The 25,602-nt window shown below is 36.9% G+C and overlaps 1 long non-coding RNA gene across 1 annotated transcript in view; it reads right to left on the reverse strand.

Annotated features, from left to right (window-relative positions):
* The window catches only part of LOC125112404 (uncharacterized), a 35,166-nt gene extending 23,695 nt beyond the window's left edge, over positions 1 to 11,471 (reverse strand). The window contains exon 1 of the long non-coding RNA XR_007131152.1: positions 11,206 to 11,471. This is a non-coding gene — a long non-coding RNA (uncharacterized LOC125112404). The remainder of the gene's footprint in view (positions 1 to 11,205) is intronic.
* Positions 11,472 to 25,602: the final 14,131 nt, after the last annotated feature.

Genomic DNA, 25,602 nt, shown 5'->3' on the forward strand with positions numbered 1-25,602 from the left:
AAATACTTGAAACTGCTACTGGATCCCTCTTATTTCTTTGCCTTTGTTCTCATTATTTGCCCTGCTGGCAGCTTCCCCAAAATCTTCAAGTGGCTTATTTTCTCAAATTGTGTCTCCAAATTATCATCTCAGAAAACACTTTTGTGAACTCTAATGAAATTTGCATGACTTAACTCTGTTTTACTTTTCATCATAGTTATTATTGCTATTGGAATTTCATTAGATTATTATTATTTTTTATCTTGACTACTGCTTGTATCATCCAGTAGGCTGAAAGCTTCAGGAAGGCAAGAAAGTTATCTTTGAAGGTCATCTTACATTCTGCTGCAAAGCTTCACACTGAATAGTTAACCAGCCACAGACTTTCTCAACAGAGATGTTGAGGAAATGCTTAGGACTTAAAAGCTTTTATATTTGCATTAATTTTGGTCTAGTCATTAAAGGGCTCTAAAGTCAGAACTGAATGCTTGAAACTAAAGTAATACCACTTGGTTTGCCCTTAGTAGCTCTTAGTGAAAATTGTGGAGTTTCCATATGGGTATAACAAATAAAAAGTTTGCGTCTTGACAGATATTAATAAGATATAGGGATAGTAAGAAAAATTCCTAAATTCTGATTTTTGTCTCACAGCATGACTGTTTCTTGGCTACTATGATACGACTTAAAGTTTCACAACATATTTCACACCACTTGACTGACATTTTTCATCTTTACATGAGGAAGACTACACGGTTGACACTGGAAGCCACTGATGAAATGCATAACCCCTGGTACTCATCACTGGGTGTGACCTGAGATTTGCTTGAATTAATCCAATTTAGCAGAAATAACACTATGCCCTTCTAGTTCTCAGCCTTTATAACCATCATGGCTTCTGCTCTGGGCCCATGGGCGTCCTGAGCATGCATGGCAAAGTCCACCTGGAGAAACCATGTAGAGAGACACGGTGGTAAAGCCACATGAAAGGGAGGGATGCTGAACCACAGCAAGAGAGACATGGGCGGGGGAACTAACTGTATCGATTTCCTCGAGCTGCAGCAACAGGTTACCACAAATTGCGTGGCTTAAAACACTTACTCTCCCTCAGTTCTGAGGTTAGACACTTGCAACCGAGTGTCAGCAGAGTTGCTTCCTTCTCTGGGCCTGGAGAGGGGATCTGCCCCACGCCTCTCTCCTAGTTCCCGGCGGTTCCCAGCAATGCCCTGTGTGCTGGTCTGTTACGCAGATCACGTCAGGCTCTGCCTCCACCTTCACAAGGTGCTCTTCCCTGCGTGAGTTTCCTCTGGGTCTCTGGATATGAACCTCTCTCCCTGCTCTTAAAAAGATGCCAGTTTTCGGATTTAGGAACCACCCTAATCTGGCATGGTAATGACCCAATTTTCAAATAAGGTCCTGTTCTCAGCAAGCCAGCTAATGCTGGTCTCTACTGTCCTGCAGCCACACCATAAACAGCAGCCTGGCTGGGCTCACTCCATGCTAAGGAATCACATAAGAAAATTAAAATAACTCTATGAAGTACAACCTCACACCAGTCAGAATGGCCATCATTAATAAGTCCACAAAAAACAAACACTGGAAAGGGTGTGGAGAAAAGGGAACCCTCCTACACTGTTGGTGGGAACGTAAACTGGTACAACCCCTATGGAAGAGTATGGAGGTACCTCAGAAAACTAAATATAGAACTACCATATGACCCAGCAATCCTATTCTTGGGCATCTATCAGGACAAAACTTTCCTTGAAAAAGATACATGCACCTATGTATTCACTGCAGCACTATTTACAATAGCCAAGGCATGGAAACAACCTAAAGGTCCATCAAGAAATGAATGGGTTCAGAGGATGTAGTATATATACACAATGGAACACTACTCAGCCACAAAAAAGAATAAAAGAATGCCATTTGCAGCAATATGGATGAAACTAGAGATTCTCATACTAAGTGAAGTAAATCAGAAAGAGAAAGACAAATACCATACATCACTGATATCTGGAATCTAATATACGTCACAAACAAACCCTTCCACAGAAAAGAAAATCATGGACTTGGAGAACAGACTTATATTCCCAAGAGGGAGGGAGACAAAGTGAGACCGACTGAGAATCTGGGGTTAACAGATGCAAACTATTGCATTTGGAGTGGATAAACAATGAGATCCTGCTGTATAGCACTGGGAACTGTATCTAGTCACTTGTGATGGAGCATGATTGAGGATAATGTGAGAAAAAGAACGTATACATGTATGTGTGACTGGGTCACTTTGCCGTACAGTAGAAAACTGACAGAACCCTGCGAACCAACTATAGTGGAAAAAATAAAAATCACTTAAAAAAAGAAAATTAAAGTAACTGTTGTGTCACGCCACTACATTTTGGAGTTATACAGCAATACGTAAGAGACGAGCTAAAATTCTACCTCTCAAACAATTATGGACTTATGCTGGAAGTATACAAATATATGAATAAATAGATGAACGATTAAGTGGAAGTAAGACTGGACAGTGTCTTGGCATCTGCTTTTTATATACTGACAGTTAAGTAGAGATATCCTTAACTAAAGCATCCCCGAAAAGCACTCTTCAAAATTGGGGATGAGCCACACAATCAGAGTCATTTATTCATTAATAAATACAGCCAAGTTTTCGGAGTTACTGTTGTGGCCCAACTAGGATCCATTAGGATGAGGGTTCGATCCCTGGCTTCACTCAGCGTTACCATGAGCTGTGGCATAGGTCACAGATGTGGCTTGGATCTGGAGTTGCTATGGCTGTGGTGCAGGCTGGCAGCTGTAGCTCTAATTTGACCCCTAACATGGGAACCTCCATATGCTGCGAGTGTGGCCCTAAAAAGCAATAATAATAAATAAATAAATACAGCCAAGTTGTAAAGTCACCTGTTTTACAATCAAGAATTACAGCTCATTGAAAGTATCCTTAAAAAAGACATGTAGTATATATAAGCCAACTTGAACTTTCACTTATAAATCAACTGTGCCAGCACTAGCTGGTATTTATTTAATGTTGCTTTATAAAGTATGTCATGTATTTCGTTACTTTCTTTTTTTTGCTTTTTAGGGCCACACTTGCAGCATATGGAAGTTCCCAGGCAAGGGGCTGAATGAGAGCTACAGCTGGCAGCATACATCACAACCAAAGCAATGCCAGATCTGAGCCACGTCTGCAATCTACACCACAGCTCATGGCAACGAGGTATCCTTAACCCACTGAGTGAGGCCAGGGATAGAACCTGCAACCTCATGGTTCCTAGTCAGACTCGTTTTTGTTGTGCCATGATGGGAACTCCCGTATTACTTACTTTCAATCACAACAGTTTGATCAACAGTTTCAATATTCCCTTCTGATATGGATATCAATTAGAAATAATTCCTACCTTGTCGCCTCCTCTCTAATTTATGAACATGTAACTTTACAAAAGTAATACTAGGTCTATTTTTTTTTTTTTTTGGTAGGGGAGGTTCAGGTTTTTGAAATACCTGTTCCCCGATTTTATTTCCTTTTTAATTGGCTTGATATTTTTAAGAACTTGAATATTGTAAAATTTTATGATTAAAAAAGAATAACCTATATTTATTATTGTACAACTTCAAGGATTAGTTCTGGGGATTGGGGTTTTTTTGGTTGTTTGTTTATTAAAGTATAGTTGATTTACAATGATGTGTCAATTTCCGCTGTACAGCAAAGTGACTCAGTCATATATATATATATATATATATATATATATATATATACACACACACACACACAATCTTTTTTTTTTTTTTTGGCTTTTTGCCATTTCTTGGGCCACTCCTGCGGCATATGGAGGTTCCCAGGCTAGTGGTCGAATCGGAGCTGTAGCCACCGGCCTACGCCAGAGCCACAGCAACGTGGGTTCCGAGCAGCATCTGCGACCTACACCACAGCTCACGGCAACGCCGGATCGTTAACCCACTGAGCAAGGGCAGGGACCGAACCCGAACCCGCAACCTCATGGTTCCTAGTCGGATTCGTTAACCACTGCGCCACGACGGGAACTCCTACAATCTTTTTTTGATATTCTTTTCCATCATGACCTATCCCAGGAGACAGGATGTAGTTCCCTAAGCTATAGCGTAGGACCTTATTGTCTATCCGCTCTAAATGTAATAGTTTGCATATACTAGCCCCAAACTCCCAGACCATCCCACTCCCTCTCCCTGCCCCTTGGCCACCAAAAGTCTGTTCTCCATGTCTGAGAGTCTATTCTATTTTGTACATGGGTTCATTTGTGCCATATTTTATATTCCACATATAATTGATATATAATTTGTCTTCCTCTTTCTGCCTTACTTCACTCCATATGAGAATCTTTAGTTGAATCCATGGTGCTGCAAATGGCATTATTTTGTTCTTTTTATGGCTGAGTAGTATTCCATTATACGTATGTACCACACTTTCTTAACCCATTCATTTGTCAGTGGACATTTAGGTTGTTTCTACATCTCAGCTACTGCAAATAGTGCTGCCATAAACATTAGGGTGCATGTAACTTTTTGACTTACAGTTTTGTCCAGATATACACCCAGGAATGGGACTGCTGTCATACAGCAGTTCTGTTTTTAGTCAAGGATTAGTTTTTACTCTATTTTCTCCTTCCTTCCTTTTTTCCCCTCTTTTCTTTTTTTATCTTCCTTTCTTTCCTTCCTTTTTTTTCTTTGAACAGATCACATTTTTCTAAGCCAGAGTTGTTCTTTTTTCAATATAAAAATCCATGAACTTTTCCACATTTCATTTTTCCTGTAAAAAAATATCTGGCATTAAACTTTTTATTTTTTTTTATTTTGTCTTTTTGCCTTTTCTAGGGTCACTCCTGTGGCATATGGAGGTTCCCAGGCTAGGGGTCTAATCGGAGCTGTAGCCGCCAGCCTACACCAGAGCCACAGCAATGTGGGATCTGAGCCGCGTCTGCGACCTACACCACAGCTCATGGCAACACCAGATCCTTAACCCACTGAGCAAGGCCAGGGATCGAACCTGCAACCTCATGGTTCCTAGTCAGATTCGTTAACCACTGCGCCACGACGGGAACTTCAAATTTTTATTAATGTTACTAAAAGTTACATTCTTATTTTCAAAAATTTTGTGGAGATATAAAGGTATGATACAGAATTTAAATTTCTCAAAAACACACATGCCTAATTCAATGTACTGACTGTAATTCAAGTAGGTTTACCAAAGTGGATCCCAGTCCTTATCCTTCATGTCAAACAACACATTTTCCAAGACTACTGAAAGAGTAAATTTTATCTGTACTCTTTCCAAGATGTGGTTAAAATTTCTTCATTTAAACATATTTAGGCCATACATCTTCTTTGGATGGTAGATTTACATATGAGAAAGAATAGAAAGTGACCATATTTTTTTCTCTAGGGAAGTACACATGGACATGTTCTGCCCTCCCAGGAAAAGAACAATTATATGAAAACAACTGACTTAAATCTCCACCTTGATTCTTTAAATGTGGGAAGAAATAACCCTCCTTCTTGGTTACAAGGCTCAGTTCTTTCTCATCTTTAATCTGCAAAATTAAGTGGATTTTATTTTAAATAAATTTCAACGATTATGTGTAGATATAGATCTGAAATTTCACTAATGTGTTTTAACTTTCTTTACTCAGGCGGAAGTGGCATTTCTTTTATTATTCTTTGGAATCTCATAAAATCACCAAACACAACTATTAAATGTAATAGCTGCACACATTAGAAATTCAAGGTTGAAGGAACTAGAATGAAACAGCAGATTTTAAAGGAACAAGACTGTCACTTAGTGTCAATGTTACAATTCCATTTATCAGCTCCATTAACTTAATGGTCAAAGAAAAAAAAAAAAATTCTCCATCCTTTCCTCTCCCTGGTGCATATTCGCTCGCCTACACATCTAAACTAATGCTAATAGAAAGTAAAGTGATGCTATCAGCATTCTTTTATGTAGCTTTTATTGTTTTCCATAAAATTCTGTCACTGGGATAAAACTAATGATTTTATACATCTGGCCCAGCCACACAAACTCCAATTTTTACTTTTCTAGTTTTCATTCAACCTTTCTTTCCCCTCCTTTAACAAAGAGTGCTTTTGTCTTGTGAAAGTTGCAATATCAAAAAGTCAGAAACCTCATCAAGGAAAAGCGTGTGCTTTACCACTTTTGAGTCTCCATCTTTGTCTGAACCATTTGAGATGTCTGTTTACCTCTCTCCTCCCAGCCCTCATTTATATTGCAGGCAGCCACACAATAGACTTGCTGGTATTTAATGCTGAAAAGCCCAATTGGTGATGTGTGTAGTAAAATTTTACTGCTTCTCTCAGGAAAAAAAGGAGCAATTCCTATACCTACCTTGCAGTTGAAAAGTTCAACCTTTATCTGTTTAGCCAGCTTTAATTCGAGAATAGGTCTCCTTCCACAGAGAGAACTGCTGAGGCAATCAGCCCTTTATAGCAATCCCCTGTGCAAGCTGATTTGCTTGCTGATGCTTAAGCGTTTTTTTCCCCTACTCCCAGGAATTTTACATTGTTTCATTTATAAAGAACCCTTACATGATGAATGTGTCCATCATTCACCATTTTCTGGCTTTATCCATTTTTTTGTGTACATTAGTGTAAAAATATTAGGTATGCCATTTTATTCCTCAGTTATACATGTTTAAAGTTACATAAGGTCTCTTGAGAGTCCTGTGTTATATCTAGAACATTTAAATTAAATGTGTAAATTAATTTTGACATGTAGTTTGCTGCCACAAATCAATATGCTACAGATATGGTGCTTGATTATAAAGGTAATTATCTCACCTAATTTCTCTAATGCTCAGCTTGTATATTGAAAATATACAAACATATTTTGGAAACATTTAACTAAAGCTATGCCCCCTGAATTTGTTTTTGCCTTATAGGATATTTATATAAAATGTGCTAAGAATATAAATGATAGTTTAAGAAGACACTCATATCTTCCTTGGCTTTATTCTTAAAACTAATGTTTTTTTTTTTTAACAGAACTCAGTTATTCTTTCTTGTCTCAAGTGTTTGCCAAGAAAAACATAAGACTAGCAGCCAGAAAACAACTTTTATGTCTTCCTTCCACTGCTTCCAAGTTCTTTAACTTTAGTTCAGTCATATAAAACTTTTTTTGTTTAAAATTATTTTGACTGTTCCAAGGGGATAATACTACCTGCTTACTTCATGGGGTTGTGTGAAAATAATGAGAGATGGAATATAATTGCTTTTCTGAAAATCATACAATATAATAACTAAAATGTAAAAATCCCAACACTAAAATTTATACTAAATTAATTGAAAGACATTTTCTCTTAAACACCAAAGGTTTATATTATTTAAAAGTAAAATGAATACACATCCTACATTTGGACAGCTGACAGTGAAATGGAGCTGTTAGACACAAGTAAGTACATTCTTATGTCTTTTTGAGGACTAGTCTTTTTCATGAGTGAAATACTTACCTATAAATATTTATAGATATTACTGGACTAGTAGATAAGTTTTGCAAATGTTCTTTCATGAGGAACTGAGATGGTAGATTTTGTGATGGAAAATGATGGAGGATAATGGGAGAAAATGAATGTATGTATATACGTATGACTGGGTCACTTTGCTGTACAGTAGAAATTGACAGAACACTGTAAATCAACTACAACGGAAAAAATAAAAATCATAAATAAATAAATTAAATGGTATAGAAAAAGGAAGTTCTTTTTCCATATGATACAATTTCTGAGTTTCTATAAGATGTAGGGCAAGCTTTAAAAATAATGCGTCAAACCTGTCCATTTTCCATACACGGAGACCCTGAATTTAATCTGAAGTACACTGCATCTCTGGAGGTTCTGCCTTTATATTTTTACTTATCCTCTGCATAGCAAGCAGATATGTGATATTTCTACTTTATTTCTACACTTTACTCAAATGTACTTTATCAAATTGAGATAGAAAGTGTAAACTATCTAGTTTCCATTTTTAGCGTTCTTCACCAGGTGCTTTTGAAACTTGCCAAGTGAAATTTTAATCACCTGGCAAAGTATCTGAAATTTAGCACTCACCTGAGAGTTATTTAAGATTTATGCTTACATATTCATCATGCTTTCTTACATGCATAGTCTTTACTATTCAAATATATTCAACAATATTTGATAAAATTTTCTGATTTAATAATTCTGAGATCAGTTATAACATTTAGGATTGTATTCATCTTCTCCATCTTTGAGACTGAAAAAAATAATTTATGTACAAGTTTGAGGTTCAACACAGAATTTATAGTTGCACTATTTGGAAAAAATCCTGACTATCCCACAAAGAAGTATATTTAACTAGATGTTGTATAAGCAAACACAAGATAAGAATAGATAATAACATATAACATAAATGGTATTTAATTAAGAGAAATATAAGTAAAATAAAGAGGATATATTATATGTCCCAAAGTTAATTTTGTATATATGTCTACAGATATAAGTATAAATTTAATTACTAGAAGGAGATATGTTTACACATTCATATGTTAATGGTATATATTTCACTAGGTGCTATGGTGAGAAGAATTAAAAAAACTTAATTTTGTATGTGAGTATCAATATTGGTGCCATACACATGTATAAGTTTTAAGATTTTTGCATAAAATATATTTTTGATTATTGGTAAATCAAGTGATATGATCTACAACGTAGACTCACATGAACAAAGGTATTGGAATTTTGTCAAAAACTTCCTTAATGTACTATGAAATGACCAGTGTCTACTGTAGATTTGGGAATATTTTTATTCCCAGGTCATTTAGTTAAAATATAAGCAATGTTTTTGGGGTAGTAGTCTAAGTATGTGTTGTGTGTGATGCAATTTCAGGTAATTAAGAATGAGTACCATGTAGTCCTTTGAGGTTTTCTTTTTGCATCACACCAGGATTAATGTTAATGTTGTGTGTGATCTCTGGTGACCAAATTCTCAAGTCTTCTCTGGAGTCCTGAAGTGGGTACTTCAGTTTGATAGGACGTTACCATACATACACTGCCTTGGTTCAAGCCCCAAGCTCACTATACTCTAAAGCCAGGTGACCTAAAGGTAAGTTAATTTCATAGGGTCTATGCCTTTACTTGCTAAATTGGAATAATGATATACAGGTACTTAATAACTGCATAAGCTAAAGTCCCTCTCATGTGTAAACCTGGCCTATTATTAAGCCAAAGAAAGAAGTCCAAGGTCAACAAGGGTCGTGTGAGTAGCCTGGGCTCTGTCTCAAACCATCATCAGAAAATAAAAACAATTTAAATTGATTTGTAGGTATTTCTTTTACCCTGTCATCACCTGAAGAATCATGGCGTAAGTGAGCTCCTCTCTGTTTATGACGGATGATATTTTGTGCTCTGTGAGGCTCATTATACTCTTGACTGGATGTTTAAAAATATCTGTTTTGGTTTCTCATTTTTTCCAGCTTTCAGAGTATATACACTATTTCTATATTACTTGGTTTCTGGTTTTTCTTTTTCTTTTTCCCCAAACAGGTATGGGAAAAAGCCCTTTCTCTGCATATGAATTCTGGCTTCAGGTCTGTCAATAAAGAAATTAAAAGGCTCTTTCTATGACTGTAGAGACTTATAATAGAATAAGGCCTATTCAGCTTCAGGACGGACAAGAGCCAGTAGGCAAAACCTTCCTGAAGATGTTGAAAGATGTTGAAAGAGAGTGATAAAAAGTGAATTACCTTTTTAAGAGAATTCAATTTAAGAAATTTGCATCAAACATTATTCATGGGATAATTTATGTATTTATATTTAGCAAAACAATTTTTCTCCTTAATGCCTCAAGGTAGTGTATGTTTAAATACATTTAAATCTCATAGCTCAATGTAAAATTTATAATGAATAAATCATTTTACTAAGTTCAAGTGTGATTTCCCTCAATGTGTGAAAAAAAAGAATGTAAATTTTACAAAGTAAGCAATGCCCCTTAATTTACCAAATAATAAATTGTTTTTACTATTTAAATACTGATGAATCCAAAAGAAAAATCTTTTCCCTTTTAAAAATAATTTACAATGTTACCAACTGCTTATAAAATTGGTTAGTGTAACCTAAAACCAAAATGCATGAATAGGGACTTAAGAAGCAATAAAACTATTTTAAGTAAAACATTTTAATTAAATAAAGGAAATACTAACTATAGTAAAATAAGATTAAAATCATGATTACTATTTTACAGACAAGAAATGGTACTATAGCATTTCAAAAAGCAGCAAAAATACGAACTGTTTAATTCATATGTTTTGTTTCCAAAAAGACAAAAAAAAGAGATTTTAAAAAGAGTAGATACTCTGAAATTATGTAAATTACCTACATATTATATGTCATTCAGTTACACTGGCACTGTATATGTAAAAATGTAAACTATGTGATGTTTACTAAGATTTTGACACTTGACCCAAAGCATTTTCATATCTTTAAATATTTTAGTCACGATGGGAAAGATAATTCAGATGGTAGTGTACGGCTTTTGATGTTAAAATTGTATCTTATTCCTGCAGAGAAATAATACAAGATTAGGATAGTTTAAACTGAGAAATTGTAAAACAGAAACATAATATTCTTTCAAAATATTATGTGTATTTTCAGGTTTACATAAGCTCTTTTTCAGAGGCGACAAGACATAATTCATTTTATTGATAACAATAGTTTGATAAAAATATACACGGTTGGTCTTCCACAACTTAACTGGGAAAGACCTTCCTATCTTCAAAAAAGTCTACAACAGTTATTTATGATCAATCTGGTTCTTAATTTACAATAACGTTTTTATTAAATATCCCCAACACTTGTGGTAAAACAGCTATATCAGATAGACATGCACAGTGAATAAAGAAAAATAAAGAGACTAAAGTACACATGGAATACAGAAGATGCCAAAAGAAACAGATAACTTAGAGAACAGAGAACACATTAAAATTATCAAAATTAGAAATTACTATAAAACTTAAAACTTGATGTGACAATTAGAATTAACTGACAGATAACTATCAGTTAAAGCAATCCATACCACAGACAATTCTTGGCATTTAAGACTAGTATCATGATCTTCTTGAAAATAAAGGGTGAAATATAAAATTCCTAATCTGATAACCAACTATATGATCAGGTAGGAAATAACTCGAGAAAATGTCAAATTAACACTTACTAAGTGGAACTCACGGTTCCAGAAGGTGAGCCAAGGTTCAGCCACGGACAATGGGAGGAAATGAAAGAAAGAAGTACCTCCCTTACCTCCAGGGGATGCACTGGAAGGGCAAGGCAGCCTGCAGACCTGAGGCACAACCTGATTAGTGCTGTGGATGGAGTGCTCGGGAGTTCCTGGCCTAAGGCCAGACGGGTCAGTTCAAACCAAAAGAGCAGGGCTTTGGGGAGCTACACGGGGGTCTTATCTAAGGCGTACAGAAAGGGAAAGCCCTGGGCAGCCAGAGTCTGCTGATGGTGAGGACTGTCAGGGATGGCGTATCGTTTGCTTGTGACTCTGCAGACTAGGTAACGTGCCAGAATAAGATCAGAATAAGATCTCTGCAGGCCGCTTTGCCAAACAAAAGTGTCAGACTAAGATCTCTGCAGGCCGCTTTGCCAAACAAAACGGATGCCAAGGCAGCTACCACGGAAGAGCTGAGCTAAACTCTCCATGTGCAGTTTGAAATCAGGGGTGATGTCTCCAGCTTTGTTTTTCCTTCTCAAGATTGCTTGGCTTGAGTGCTTACATACAAACTTTAGGACCATTTTCCTATTTCTGTGAAAAATGCTGTTGGAATTTTAATAGGGATTGAATTGAATCTGTGGATTGATTTGGGTAGTATGAGCATTTTCACACTATTGAGTCTTCTGATCAATGAACATGGGATATCTTTGCATTTTTGTGTGCCTTCAATTTCTCGCAAAGTCTTGTTGCTTTTAGCATACAGATATTTCACCTACTTGGTTAAACATATTCCTAAGTATTTTATTCTTTGTGATGTTATTACAAATGATCTTGTTTCATAATTTGTCTTTTGATAGCGTATTGTTGGTATAGAGAAATGCAGCTGATGTTTTGTATGTAGTATGCAATTTTACCAAATTCATTTAGGAGTTCTATCAGTTTGTACGTGTGCACGTGTGTGTGTGCACGTGTGTGTGTGTGTGTGTGTGTATGTGTGGTTTTCAGAGTATTTAAGATGCATAATGTATACACAGAGACCATTTAGCTTCTTTCCAATTTGGAATACACAAGGAGAAAAGGATGGTCTTTTCAATAAATGTGTTGGAGATACTAAATATTCATAGAAAAAAACAACTCATCTTAAAACATACACAAAACTAAACTAAAAAAGACTAAAATGTAAAACCCGAAATCATAAAACTCTTAAAAGAGAACATGTAGAAAAAGCTCCTTGATTTTGTCTTGGCAATGATTTTTGGATATGACATTAAAAACACAGGCAGCAAAAGCAAAAATTAATAAGTGAGACTACGTCACACTAAGAAACTTCTGTACAACAAAGGAAACAATCCACAAAAATGAAAAAGCAACCTATGTATTGGGAGAAAGTATCTGCAAACCATGTGTCTTGTAAAAGGTTAATAGTCAAAATACATAAGGAACTCATACAGCTCAACAGCAAAAACACAAATAATCTGATTTTAAAAAGAGCCTACATTTTTCCAAAGCTGATATAATAGACATTTTCCAAAGAAGACATAAAAATGGCCAACAGGTACATATGTAAAGGTGCTCATCATCACTAATCATTAGGGAAATGCAAGTCAAAACACAATCAGATTACCTCCAACCTGTCACGATAGCTATTATCAAAAAGACAAGATACAACAAGTACCAGTGAGGGTATGGAGGAGATAAGAGAAGCCTGCACTTTGCTGATAGGAATATAAATTGGTGCAGCCACTACAGAGAACAGTATGGAGGTTTCTTAAAAAGTAAAAAGGAAACTACTATACGATCAGCAATCCCATTCCTGAGTTTATATCCAAAAGAAGAAATGATTTCTGGATCTCCCAGCTATATCATGACTCCCATATTCACAGCTGCATTAATCATAATAGCCAAGATATGGAAACAATCTAAGTGTCTAACGACAGATGACTGGATAAAAAATGTGATACACACACACACACAATGGAATATAATTAGGCCATAAAAGGAAAATACTCTGCCACTTACAACATGGATGAACCTGGAGGACATTATGCTAAGTGAAATAAGGAAAACAGAGAAAGAGAAATGTTACATGATCTCATTTATGTATAGAATCTAAAAAAGCTGAAATCATACAGGAGTAGTTGCCAGGGACTGGTGGTTGGAGGAAATGTGGACATGTTGGTCAAAGGCACAAACTCTGTTACGAGATGAGTTAAGCTCAGGGGATCTAATGCACAGCATGGTGACTAGCGTTAACGACACGCTACTGTATACTTGAAATTTGCCACGAAGGGCAGATCTCGAGTATTCACACCACACACACAAACACAGAGAATGGTAACTATGAAGTGGAAGATGTGTTAATTAGGTAGACTGTGGTAATCATTTCACAATGAATGCATAGTAAATCATGTTATTCACCTAAAATGCATAAGGGTTTTACTATCAATTTTATGTCAATAAAGCCAGAAAAAAAAAATCTACTAATAGAAATCCAGGCTATGACATACAGGCAATGTATTTAAATGATGTACACGCATGTATTTGTGTGTGTGTGTATATGTATGTACATATGTGTATGTTTCTGTGAATCTACATGTAAAGGCAACCTCTAAACATATCTTTATTTCCTAACTCACTATTGTTCTCTTCATTTTCCTCCTTATCATTTTTAATCACCTTTATTTTATCCCAACCCTTTCTCTCTGCATGTATTCATATTACTTATTATGTGTTCATATAATAAAATTAATATCTTAAGCATATATGTGTACGCTTGTGTGTGTGACAGATTAGAAAACAAAACTATAAAATGGTTTCACTAAAAATGAAACATCGATATTTCACAAAGTAAAATTTATAATGTATCATTCTAAGGTAAACCACCTATATATCAGAAAAATTCAAAAGAAAGTATTCCTGTTAAAATTACCCTGAATCTTTGAATACGAACATGTATAACGTCAGATTTCAGAAAGTTCACTTTTTATGAATATGATAATTGTGATTCACTGTACTGGCAAAGAGACAACTATGTATTAATTGTATAAAAACAGGGCACTTCTAAATTTGCTTTACTCATTAATTTAAATTTGCATTAAGCAATTTACATGTATGCCATTTTCACCCTTGCTATTTCCATGCTTTAATTAGCTTAATTTAACTGAAATCTCTAGATAGGTCACAGCTCTCAAGTTTAATAAGACAGAGTAAAATGGGTTTAATATAAATTCATAAATTATCAATGTTCTTTGGAGTAATACATACATAATTTATTTCTTGTCGATACCCAGCACATTTTGTAACATTCCAGTAAATACAGGAACTGGGAATGTTATATGTAGTATCCTTCTTAGCAGGATAATGGCGCTACTCCGTAAAAAATAAAAATCTGAGAATTTAGAGATATGGCTAGTACAAGACATGCCGTGTCTTACTCAAACACTATTTAACAAGTATGGCCGTCTGCATCACACTAATTAAAGTCAATCCTCTTTATTACCAGTTCTCCCTTCTGCCCCCTCCTCCTTGTTTATAAGAGTACACATCACCGTTGGACAGAGTACATTCTAATTGTGTATATGTTTGTTTATCTACCCTTCTCCTCTCACACCTTGCTGACAGGACCGCGTCCTTGTTCACCACTGTATCCTTGGGATTAAAAGCTACACTGGATACAAACAGCACTCAAAGGTATTTGCTGAAAAGTGAAACGTGTCCACTAGTTGGTTTCAGCTTTTTGCGTTTTTCCCCTGAAACACAGTAGGTCTCAACGAGAAATGTGAATCTAGGATCGTATCACTCACCCCAGCCACGAGGCACAGCCAACTCACCTGCTTGCTTCAGGTTCCAGGCGATGCGCCTTCCTCAGGGGTGAGCGGGTTAAAAGGGGAGAAAGACGTCTCTCGGGGGATCCTCACGGCACTTTCCCAGCGCAGCTCGCCCCTCCAGATCAGCAGGACCCGGAGTGGTCCAGGGTCGGCGGCCCAGAGACCCGGGCCCAGGGAACTCAGCCCTACGGCGGGTCACGAGCAAGGAACAGCAGGGCTGGCCCAGCAGAGCTGGGCGCTGAGCCGGCTCAGAGTCCACTTTGAGGTTCGGGTGTGATGCGCAGGTGACCGGGGCTCACCCGGCGAGCGTGCCTCCCTCCAGGGAACTGCCACCCCGAGGAGAACTCAGGTTGGAGGAACAGGCCCCCTGGGCCCGGCCCCACCTGGCACCTGCGCGGGCACCATGAGCAGCTTCACAGCCGAAGCGCCAAACTCACGCACCTCAGCACACGCTGAGCGGAAGGCGGCTCAGGTCCACAGGCCTCCGTAAGAACGTATGGCCGCGCGTGAGCTTGGACGGGGACGTCAGAGGTCATGACCTATGACGCCAGCGAGCGCGGCCAGTGACGCCAGGGGTTGAACTTCTGACGTCAGGACGTGACCTTTGACGTCGCAGGTCACACGTGGACGCGAAGCCTCCCACCTTCCCGACCTCTGTGGGGATGAAGCTGCCGGGAAGCCCGTGCAGTGCAGCGAGCCGCTTCCAGAAGAGGCAGGTCTTCCTTGGAGCTCAGGCCGCCGCTGTTGAAGGATGTCGGCACCCCGGGTCCTCCTCGGTTCCAGGCCCGCCGGGATTCCATCTTGCGGTCCAGGTAAGGTCAGTGTGACCCCAGTGAAGGTGGTGGGATGCCATAGACAACCGGGCTTGGAGTCGAGGGGAGGGCAGAGGAAAACCACCGGGGCGCAGCCCACTCGTGTCCTTTCTATGGATTCGCCTAAAATGACATCATCAGCCGGCTTCTTTGCAACCCTCAAGTCCCCGAAGCCAGTGCTCAGCCCTTCCCGCTTTTCTGTTTTCAGCTGTTAAGAAACATTTTATGTTGAAAATTTCTTATCGTGACAACACATACGTAACAGGAAATTTAGTATTTTCCAATTAATATAAATTGAAGTCATAGCCGCTGTTACCCCATGTCTTAAAAACCTAAAGTTACTGAAGTAGGAAAAAACTCGTATTGTGAAAGCATTTAAATTATCTTCAGCAAATGGAAACCGGTATAAAGGGGTTTATGTTTGTTGTATTCATTCTTAAAACCGTTGCTTTTGCTTTCTAACTAAATCAAAGGCCTGCGTCTGCTGTTGAATTAATATTTATTGACCCCCAAAACAATATTGAGGTCCGGTGGGAAGAGAATATTTCACTCCTGAAACCACAGTGAGGAGAGTGAAGAATTTTCTCTCCCAGATTCCCACTAAACAGCTCCACAATTAGCCATGGCTGAATTGGGTTATATGACAGTCCTGGAGGCCAAGTGTTTAATTGAGACCTTGGCATTGGGTCTGAGATAGGATGAATGTCACTGAAATAGCTTTGTTTCGAACAACAGAGGAGCGATACCCCAAGAGATGTTCCCAAGGTACAGTTAGCCTGGTAGATGTGGGATGAATGCCGGGCACCAAAATCCTGTGCCTGCTACGAAGGTTTGGTCTCTTTTGGGTACTTTGACTTGTAAGTCTTTATTTGTTGCCAGTCATAGGTGAAATTGTAACCACTCATAATTTTGAGGGGATATAAAGAGAAAAGGTCACTGAGAATTTAGGCATTTTAGTTTTACTGGATTTCTCTTCTAGAATGTAATAAAAGGGGGCTAGAGAACTCCTGAGAAGTTTCCAGATAGTGATGGGACAAAAATTCTGAATGATTAGAAAATAAGACCTGTGAGAAAGAATTAGAAGAAATTTAATCTCTATAAGGTAGACATTATGGCTCATTTTGTCATTTTTAAGTAATGGAAACCTGAGCTCTGCTAGCCCTGTTTATCCTTATTCTTCCACCCAAATTTCTGCTCACATTTTACTTGATACCTACAGGCTGAGTTCTAGTGTAATACACGTATCAAGTAATAATTACAATAATAAAAAGTTCAGTGTTTGAGCACTCATGCATCATTGATTTTGCTAGGAATCCTATGTCAATTAACTCGTTTTCTCGTTGGAACAACTTTAGTTTGTGTTACATAAAAATGAGTTTGAAGATTGTTAATACTTGCACAGATTCTGAGAGCTGGTGCATCTGCAGGAGCATAATTTGATGCCAAATCTTCCAGGCTGCAGTAAGTATGATGCTTCTCGTAATTCTTAGATGCTGCTATTTGCGTAGAATACTTATCACATTTCTCAGATTCCCTGTTGCTTTATTCTCAACTATTGTCTTCAATTGACACTGGTCTTCAATTGACATTTTAATCAATGTCATGGAGAGCTGTTCCAGTGTGTACATAGAGTTGCAGGTTGTTGGGTATCTAAGATGGATAAAGTAAAGCCACCGCCCTTAAGAAACACACAATTTGTTGTGGAACACAAGAAGGTAAACAGACACATAAATATTATATGAGCACTGAAATTCTATTAATTGTAGATTAGGTAACTGTACTGTGTTCTTCTCACTGAGAACAACTAGAAAAGCTGAAAAATATGAAATTTGTTCTTAACATCAGTGTGCTAAATAGATAACAGAAGAAAAATAAAATATCTCTGAGAGAAAATAATACTATTTTGATTTCAAGTTATTTCTGTTCATTTCCTCATACCAGATGTGGCACTCAACAGTTAGGCACACAACAATTAGAGAGCAAAACTATTATTAATGAAACAATCCCATTTGCAGCAACATGGATGCATATAGAGATTAACATACTAAGTGAAGTCAGTCCGACAGTGAAAGACAAACATCATATATATCACTTATGTATGGAATCTAAAAAAAAAAAAAGAGGTTACCAATATACTTATTTACAGAATAGAAATAGACTCACAGACATTGAGAGCAAACTTTTGGTTTCCAAAGGGGACAGGTGAGGGGGAGGGATGGACTGGGGTTTTGGGATTGGCATGTGCACACTGTGGTGTGTGGAATGATTGGCAAGTGGGGACCTGCCATATAACACAGGGAACTCTACCTAGTATTCTGTGATCATCTATGTGGGAAAAGAATCTGAAAAAGAATACATGTGTGCATATGTACAACTGAATCACTTCGTTGTACAGCAGAATTATCACAACATTGTAAATCAATTATATGAAAAAAGTAAAAATGAAATAATAAAAAAAAAATAAAAACACAAACTCATAAGGTCCAGAAAATGAGAAAATGGACAACAGATGAGTTTCTTGAAATACCTGAGTAAAACCAGATGTTTTCACTAGAATTCAGCCTGTAGGTATCAAATAGCATATCAGCAGTAATTTGAGATGGAAGAGTCAGGATGAACAAGGCCAGCAGAGCTAGTATTTCCTTTACCTAAAATGACTAAATTAGCCATAATATCTATCTTCTATAGATTAAATCTCTTCTAATTCATTTTCTCAGAATGAAATCAGGTTACTGTGTGTAATAAAATGAAAGATTAATAATGAACACTTCAAAAAGAGAATATGTCAAAGAAATGAAAAGTAATATATCTAAAAATCCAGCTAAGCTTAAGTACTAAGTGTATGAATTTGGTAGTAGACTTGAAATAGCTGAGGAGGAAGGACGTTAGATACCTGTGACACAGGCCAGGAAAACATTGCTGGAATGAAGCACAGCTAGGGAGGAAAGCAGTGACTAAGGGTATAGTTTCCCGTAAAGTCCAGCCTGACCCAGAGGGAGCTCTGGGAAACAGGCTTTCATATTTATACATCAGTTAGTCATAACTAAGACATGTCTGGGCAAAAACAGGGGTAGGTGATGGATGAAATGTGGAGAAACACAGCTCCAGAAGCCTGGCGGCTGTCCTCTGCTGAAAGTCCCAGTTTCAGGTAATTGAAAACAAAAGCCCCCCGGAGCTTGGTGAGAGGAGCCTGAACATAACTTAAGAAGGGCCAAAGGCAGTTAGCAGAAATATCAACAATGCTTGCTAAAAATAGATGTCATCTTAAGGGAAAAAAAGAATAACATTGTAGAGATGGTCCAAATAGAGAGAAGGAAATAATATCCATTAAATCTGAATGACAAAGTATTTGACCAGATGAGTGCAAAGGTTTAAAGAAGGTAAATAGCAGATAATGGGAACGCTCACAGTTTCAGAAATGATAGGTGAAAACTTTTGATAGTTTCAGTAATTCTTGAATACCCAGACATTTAGGTACCGAAGAAATTCTCTTCATCAGTGAATTTCAAGAACATATTTTGCTTTCAACACACCCCTTTTTATTCTGTTACTTTATACTCTATGCCTATAACTGTTGAGACCTTGAAATATACATATATATATATATATATATATATATATATTTCCATGAGGTAATAAGTTATCAATTACAAGTAAAATGTAGATCAGTAAACGGAATCAACTAATCAAAATTGAACTGTGTTAAGACACGTGTAGTTGCAGAAAATAGTTCTTGCCCTCAAGTGAGTCATAGCACTATAATTTACATTATAATAAAAAATAATAACATTTCAAATATCAAATGGTGCAATAAAAACATACATAATTAAGAGTGGGATAAACAGTAACTAAGGGAGAGTGGTGATTAGCAGCAGGGCTTGTAACTTTGCCCTAACAGGCTCTTCTCTTGTGTAGCCCTCTCCCCACCTGGTTCCTGCTCATCTCTGTGCTTTGATCTTTAACCTTTTAGGTGAGTTTGTGAACTTTGCAATATGTTTCCAGTAAATTCCCTTCCTCGTTAAAGGTTTTCCAAGATACCTTAAATAATCTTGACGAAAGGGGAAACCAAACCGAAAAAAAAAGAAAAGAAAACCAATGAAATAGTAAAAAAGCTGTGGTATAGGTCTCAGATGTGGCTCAGATCCCACATTGCTGTGGCTGAGGTGTAGACTGGCAGCTGCAGCTCTGATTCACCCCCTATCCTGGGAACTTCCATATGCTGCAGGTGCAGCCTTAAAAAGACTAAATAAATAGATAAGTAAAACTATAATAATCAATTCAAGCAGTTCCAAAAGAAAATGTAATCTGTGTGTTTGTTGGTTGTGAATTAAATAAATTGTGCTTCCCAGGCATAATTGATTGAAACACAAGGAACAATTTTTAAAAAGAATATAAATGGTATGTAGAAATGAGTAAATTAGAAAATAATAAAAAAAAGAAAACTAGAAAAGTAATGGTTAAAAGAGATGGTTGGGAAAATTTATATAGCCTAATACAGTATGTAATAATAAAAGTAATAACAAGATTAACTCCATACCGAAAAAGTTCACAGAAATGTAAGAGAGGACTTTGCCCATCTCTTTCAGATCATATGGCAGGCAAATCAGCAAAAAATGGTGGAGGAAGCCCTGAAAATTATCTTCTCCATTAAAAAAAAAGAAAAAATATTAGAAACAACTTCTCCAGGATTCTGAAAAATAACCACCATGGGCAGCAGTCCTGAAAAGTGTTTATTCAAGAAAAAATGTGGACTGTCTGTAAGAACAGTGGGCTTTATGGCACTTTAATTTGCCCCATTTCCAGCAATCCCTCCTCAACTCTGTAGGATTCTTGAAAACCAGAAGCCTGAACCCCTATGGAAACTAGCAGCCTAGGAGCCCCTACCCTAGGGCCCCATTAGGGTTGGAGCTTTTTCAGGTCCCCATTCCTTGAGAATTTTCATTGTGCAGGTCTGTGTTTCCCTGAAAAACTCTACTTGCAACCTGCCTTTATTTAACAGACTGAGCTTCCCAGGTGCATCTTTTTTTTTTTTTTTTTTTTTTTTTGAGAAGGGGAGAATCATTTGTCAAAAACAATCAAGGGAATGTTGAACATTTCAGCTGCGTGAGGTAGTGGAAAACAGTTGAGACAAACTATAGGCTAACTGAAAAGCTTAAAAGGGAAAATCTGGAGAGTAAGATGTCTGGAGAGGGCTTTGAAAAGCTACAACATATTTGTGAGATTCTAGAAGGCTGTGTGTTTGGCTGTGCGTGCCCAAGTGGATATATTCAGAAGACTTGAAAAGGCCCTGTGCTTTCACCTTGGCTAACCCCAAGGCTCTGCACAGTCAGGAAGTGAAGGCTTTGTTGGAATATTAAACTGCTCCAGTGATTGTTAAAGGTGAGTTTTAATAATCAGACAGATACCCTTGGTAATAAATTGGAGAGTTATTGATTCTAGGCATCTAAGAAAGTCTTTGTCCACTCATTAACAAACAGCTGAGCTCATTTGATAGACTCTAATGGCCACAAAAGCAGAGAATATAGACTTTACATGATTACTTAAGAAAAATTATTAAACAACACCAAGTAGAACCCAAAACATCCTGGGCAGGTGGGAGAAACTGATTAACGAAGTTGCCACACTGTTACTTAAAACATCCAATTTTTAACAAAATTTTACAAGACCACCAAAGACAAAAAATGAGGCATTTAGACAGAAAAAAAATATATGTAAAAAATGAAAGAGTACATAAGAATTGTCTTAGAGGAAACTCAGATGTGGACTTAGGAAGCAGATTTTAAATCAGTGATATTAAATATGTTCAGAGAAAAAAACATCACTAAAAACTAAAGAAAACATGAGAACCATGTCTCGCCAAACATAGACTTTCATATAGAAATTATTATTTTAAAGAATAGCCTGGAATTGATAAATTCATTAAAGGGGCTCAACAGAAGACTTAAATGAATCAGCACAGTTTAAGATAGATCAATTGAAATTACTCAGGCTAAGGACAGAAGGAAAAAAGAATGAAGTAAAGTGAACAAAACCTCAGAGATACCAAAACACTAAGAAGTATGCCAACATAGGCAGAATAGGAGTCCCAGAAAGAGAGGAAAGATAAAAAAAGATACAAGAAAAGTAATGGCCAAAACCTTCTCAAATGTGATGAAAAACTATTCTATGTATTCAGGTACCTCAACATTCAAGTACCGCAACAAACTCCAAATAGAATAAATTAAAAAAATCACAGCTAGACACATCATTATCCATTTATCCAAAACCGAAAGGTAGAGAACCATGAAAGCAACAAGAGAGAAGTGACATGACATACAAGAGATTCTCAGGAAGATTAACAGCTGTTTTAAGAAACCACAGAAGTCGGAAAGCAGTGGATTGACATATTCAAAGTGCTAAAAGACTGTAAGTTAAGAATTTTAGATCCAATGAAACTGTCTTCCAAAAATAATGGGAAGTTTGAGACATTCTCAGATAATCAAAGAACTGAAAGAATTATGTCACCTGCAGACATGATGAACTAGAAATAAAAGGGGTCCTTTATGTTGAAATGAAATGACGCTAGATAGCAGCTTGAATCAATAGGCCAGAGTATTCAGTCACACTTAGGTCTTTTTGAGAAGACTACACCTATGATTCAGAAATCTCCTCAGCCATTGAAGATGAAGTTGGTAAATGCAATATGCTTATCCACGAAGTATCTGTGGAGGAGACAGTTTTTTAAAGAGCGAATCCCATGTTATGCACAGAAGACAGATCAGGATCTTGAAAAATTGATGCCAGCAGAAGAACTGACAGCTTGAGATGAAAGGTATAAGGCTGAACATATGAAATGAAAAATGTCAATTGGATCCGCCAAATTCTGCAGGTCAGAAACAAACTGGTAAACTCCTCAGCTTGAAATGTATATACTTTCTTTTAAGAAAAAGAAATGATGGCTTAGAGAGTGGGGCAATGAGTCTAAAGGGCAGAGCTGCAAGCCACAGAAGATTATCCTGTTATTCTTAAAATATATTGGAGTTTGGTTGGAAATTGTGACTGGTGATTCTTCTTTTTCTGTCATTTTCTTTCTTTGAGTAGAGATCTCTGTAATTGCTATACTATGCCTGCCCCACCATAGTAGTTTGGGAAAAATAACTTATTTTCTAGTTTTATAAGTGAACAGATAAAAAGGAATTTTGCTTCTGGATGGATTACACCCAGACCTTCACCTCTGGATAATTAGATCATTTAGATGGAGAGAATAGGAATTTTTGATCTAGCGAAATTTAGATGAAGTTTTCCATTTGTGTTGATAGTGCAATGGGATAACATTTTTGTTGATTCTGGGGTGAGGAACCATTTTGCATGGGGAGTTGAATGTGAATCTTTGAGGCTTGGAGGGTAGACTATGGCAGGTTGAATAATAGTCCCCTCCACCCCCAATGGTATCTATTTCCTAATCTCCCAAATTTGTGAAATACTAACTTAGATGGTAAAAGGTAATTTAGTCATGTGATTAATTTGAGGATGCTGACATGGGAGGTCATCATGGATATCTAGATGGGCGCAAGGTAATCACAACTAACTTTCCTTGAGATAGGGAAATGCAGAGGTCAGAATCAGAAGAAAGTGATGTGACAGTGGAAATAGAAAAAGATTGGAAGATGCTCTGTTGCTGGTTTTGACATGGAGAATAGATTTTAACCACTAATTTTATGATAACGTGTTACAGTAGAAGTGGGAAACTAATACAGCTGACAATGAAAAGGTCAAAAACAGAGTTAAGAGAATAATTTCATTTATAATAGCATCAAAAAGAATAACCTATGGAGGTATATGTTTAACAGAAAAACTTTAAGACTTCTACATAGGAATCTACAAAATACATTTGAAAGAAATTAAAGGAGATATAAATAAGTGGAAAGTATAACCAGGGTTTTATAGATTGGAAAACTTAGTATTGTTAAGATGACAATACTCTTCAAGTTGATCTGTAGATTTAACACAATTGCTGTTAAAATCCCAGCTGCCCTTTTTTGAAAAATGTATTAAAAATATTTCTAAAATTCATATAAAAATGCAAGGTACCAGGGATAACCCAACCAACCTGAAAAATAATAAAGTTGAAGGACTCACACTTGCAAATTTCAAAACTTAAATCTACGGTAGTGAAGAATGTGTGATGCTGGCATAAAGAGGCAGATCACTGAAATAAAATTGATGTCCCCCAATTAAATCCACGAATTCATGGCAGTATGATTTTTTATGAGCGCTAATATAATTAAAATTGAAGAAAGACTAGCCTTTCAACAGATTGTACTGAGGCAACTGGATACTTACCTGCAAAAGAGTGAAGTTGGTTTTCTACCTCACAAAACATATATAAAACCAACTTAAAATGTAGAACTTAAATATAAGACATAAAATTATAAAACTCTTAGAATAATTCATAGGTCAATTTCATTACCTAATAATCTCAATGGTTTATTAGATATGATACCAAAAGCATACCAACCAAAAAAGAAGTAAATTTATTCTTTATTAAAATCAAAAACTCTTATACTGAAAATCACTATATCCATTAAGTGAAATGACACCTATAGAATGGGGGAAAATGGTAAATCAAATATCTGACAAAGTTCTAGTATGCAGAGTATATAAATAACTTTTACAGATCAAAACAACAGCAATAGAAACAAATACCCCAATTTAAAAAGTGGACAAAATGTTTACATGGAAAACTTTCCAAGGAAGAAATAATATATGAAAAACTGCTCAAAATCATGAAGGCAAAGCAAATCTATGATAGATTGCCATTTCACACCCACTAAGATGACTGTAATCATGAAGACAGGTAACTGTAGGTGCTGACAAGGTTGTGGGGAAATTGAAACCCTTATGTATTTCTGGTTGTATGCAAAATGGTACAGCTATTTTACAGAAAGTTTGCTTGTTTCTCAAAGAGTTAAAGTCTAGTCTGGCATGTAAAGAGTTTAGAAATCATCACTTGCATACTGACAAGAAAAAAGCTGAACTAGTTGAAAACTAACAACTCTTCTTAGATCATCAGAGAATTGAGGTTATAGGACAAACCACTGCCTCCCGATTGGAGAGACAGATAGGGGGATACACACTACATACAGGAGGAGAATTCCAGGCACAGACACCACTGATGGAGCCAGACCCAGGGTAGGAAAACTTAAACTGCACTTGAAAAATTGCTGTAGTCTCAGTGTGGGAAAATTTAATTAAAAACTCCAGGCAGTCCATTCTTAGGGGAATCCCCACACTTCTGTGTATTTCACCTCCAAGTGCTGTTCTAGGGTCTCACAGTTTAGATCAGGAAAAACAAATTAAGCAAACAAACAATCAAAACCCACCTTTGCCTCCAGGAGGGAGAGGGAAGTTTTGATATTTTGAAATATGCCAGAGCATTCTGTTCTTAACAAGGTCTGCCCTCGAGGAAAACTGAGTTACTGGAGCCTAACCAACTGAGGTTACCAACATCTGACTGGCATAAAGAACGGAAGTATCCAACTCCATGTCCTTGTACCTTCCTTTCTCTCTGGGGGAGAAATTTTATCCAAAAAAACAGACACATTTGTGAAGGCCACAGCCTAGCAACACAGGCTCATTAAAATATCTAATTTTAGGACTTCAGAATGTTCCCCTTCCTCCCCCTACATACACACACATCTTACCACTATATCAATAGAACTCTATATAGTAACAGAGGGTTATAACTGAAAGATCTACATGTACCATGTTTTATT

This window comes from Phacochoerus africanus, chromosome 12, assembly GCF_016906955.1.
Source record: "Phacochoerus africanus isolate WHEZ1 chromosome 12, ROS_Pafr_v1, whole genome shotgun sequence".
Taxonomy (NCBI): domain Eukaryota; kingdom Metazoa; phylum Chordata; class Mammalia; order Artiodactyla; family Suidae; genus Phacochoerus; species Phacochoerus africanus.